Source organism: Stegastes partitus, unplaced genomic scaffold (assembly GCF_000690725.1).
Source record: "Stegastes partitus isolate 25-593 unplaced genomic scaffold, Stegastes_partitus-1.0.2 Scaffold1621, whole genome shotgun sequence".
NCBI classification, from domain to species: Eukaryota; Metazoa; Chordata; class Actinopteri; family Pomacentridae; genus Stegastes; species Stegastes partitus.
Window position 1 is genome coordinate 19,133 of NW_007579352.1, and position 2,698 is coordinate 21,830.

At 42.5% G+C, this 2,698-nt stretch overlaps 1 protein-coding gene across 1 annotated transcript in view; it reads right to left on the minus strand.

The window, feature by feature from the left end:
* Positions 1-689, minus strand: part of LOC103371623 (nicolin-1-like) — a 15,123-nt gene extending 14,434 nt beyond the window's left edge. The window contains exon 1 of the mRNA XM_008301008.1: positions 656-689. The gene's annotated coding sequence lies outside the window, so the exon portion shown is untranslated. The remainder of the gene's footprint in view (positions 1-655) is intronic.
* Between the last annotated feature and the right edge of the window lie 2,009 nt (positions 690-2,698).

The window sequence follows — 2,698 nt, forward strand, 5'->3', positions numbered from 1 at the left end:
TGTCGATATTTCAACCATACAGTCACATATTCGACCTCGCTTCTGAATCGCCCCTATAGGGGATTAAATAAAGTTAACTGAATTGAATTGAACTGAATTACGAACATCACATTGTTGTAAAAACTCTAAATATGTCTGTACTGTCCAGCTACTCCACAATGTCATGTCCAGTCGCCCTTCATGCTGTTTGTACTACATTTTATTGTCAAGTCATGGTCCTGAAATGTGCAATGTCATCCCACTGTGCACGTAAATAACAACAACAAAGAGGATATTTAACTTGCTGCCACAGAAGCAGCTCTGAGGTCTGATAATAACCAACAGATGACGGTAGCTCCTCTGCTCCTGCTAGCTCCAGCTGTTTAGCCTCCGCTCCGCTAGCACCACGGACAGCGACACCGGAGCGGCTCCACGCGGCAGCAGAGCAGCTGTCCGAGCAGCGACACTCACGTCTCGTAATGGGACACATTCACGTTTCCATCCCGCAGCATCGGCTGTGCGACTCAAACAAGAGTTAGCGCATCGCTAGCGCATCGTTAGCTCGGAGGCTAACAGCGCAGAAACAGACGTTAGCGCAGCGGCTAACAGAGGATCGTTAGTGACATTCAGGACTAAATAAAGTCCAACAGAGACGCTGCGCGGCTTCACTACTCACCGTTCAGAGAGGAGTCAAAGTTTGAAAAAAAGTCCAATAAAGCAGCAGTGAACCGCCCGAAGCAGCAGGTGTTAGCATGCTAAAGATGCTCGGCGTGACTTCCTGACTGTTACCATGGAGACGGCGAGAGTCTTAAAGGGCCAGCAGCGCTCTGGTTCCCCACACTGACAGCTGCTGCTGCTGCTGCTGCTCTGGATCCATTTATTTAGTGTTTCTTACAAGATTTGATGATTTAAGAGGGATTATTTTTCATTAAAATACTCGAGCAAACCCTAAAATATTCTGGTGGGTTGGTTGTTTGGTTCTGATGCTTTTAAGTTTGTTTGCTTTGCCTCAAAAGCCTTAAAAAGAAAGAGAATTATTACACTTTAAAACAAAAGATCCAAGTTTAACTAAGTCAAGGTTTAGTTATGGAGCATTTAATCAGCGGCATCAGAGCTGGAACTGTGAATTAAATAGTCATTGGTGTGGTGAGATAATAACAATAATCACAATAATAATAATAATAATAATAATAATAATAATAATAATAGTGGTGCATATATATTTTTGTTTAAACGTCGGCTACAACTCCAACTATTAATGCTAAAACCAGGTCTGCTACAACTACTGCTACTTGTCGTACTACTACTAATGACAATGAGGTAACAGCTACTACAAACACTTCATCTTTAACCCTCTTCTAGTTTTCTTTACTGTGTGTTCATCTTAAATCAGATTTGTCCTTTGCTCTCTGTGTTTACGTCTGATGGGTTGTTGTCTTTAATTTTACATCACTTTGGTTCGACTCCTGTTGCAGATCTACACCAAACAAAAAGTGTGCTTTGTGTTCAGAGGAACCAGCCGATAACGAGACGAGTCCCTGTTTCAAAGTCATTCCAAAATAACCTCGTATGGCGTCACCAAAGCCCACAGCAGTGCAGCACCTATAGGACTTAATCAGACGGGATCATTATTTCATTTCTGTCATCACGCTGTTTAATTACGTTCACATAAATTAAATGTAATGAAGGGCCTCTTAAAGGCGGTGATGAATCAGGAGCAGCAGGAGACGCTTTCAAACTGTCATTCAGGGAGCTTCTGTCAGAAAACCTGTCCGTCAGCTTCACCCGCAAACTCCGGCACAGACTGAGAATAACTAACTTGTTTTGTTTTGTTTTGTTTTTTTTAAATCATGATCTAACGTTTACTTGAACATTTTAAATAATTTTCTACGACTTTCTTCTGTGGTAACATCACTGAACTGTTTTGTCAGCGTGGGTGTGACGTACAAAAATGTCAACAACAGAAAAAAAGCTGGATGTTAATGTACAAAGGTCCAAAAATGTGGATATTAGCAGGCAAAACCTTGCTATTAGCAGAAAGAAGTGTAAAAAGAATAAATATGAGCAGGCAAAATTATCAAAAACTTGGATATTTACCCACGAAACTTTCAAAAATATGGATATCAGCAGACAAAAGTGTAAATTATCTGGATATTATTGCATCAAAGGGTCACTAACCTGCAGAATAACTCAGATAAAGTGCCAACAACTGGGATAATAATGCACAAAAGGGTCACAAACGTGGATATTAACCCATGAAACCTTAAAAAATCTGGATATCAGCTCACTGTAGTGTAAATTGTATGGATGTTAATGCATTAAGGGGTCAAAAATCTGGATATTAAGACAGAAGCGTTCTTGCAGGCAGCAGGCAGCAGATGGCAGCCTGGCTTCACGGATCAGACTGCCGTTACTCTCAGGCAGGCTGCTGATGTGTTCAAGGCCTCCGTCTCCTGCACTGAGCCTCATTCATGGAAACACGGCGTCCGTCCCAACAATCTGCCATCAGACCGAGACTCAGGTGAGCAGCAGCAGCAGCAGCAGCAGCAGCAGCAGCAGCAGTATCAGGGCCAAACAGCAGAACTGCGGCGTTATCAGTCAGCTGCAGCCCTCCACACACAGATCTCTGCAAAAGTGAAACAAGGCTCCTGGATATCGGTTCTAAAAAAAAAAAAAAACACGCACTGCAGTAAACGCTGTCGCTGTGAGACGAGACTAT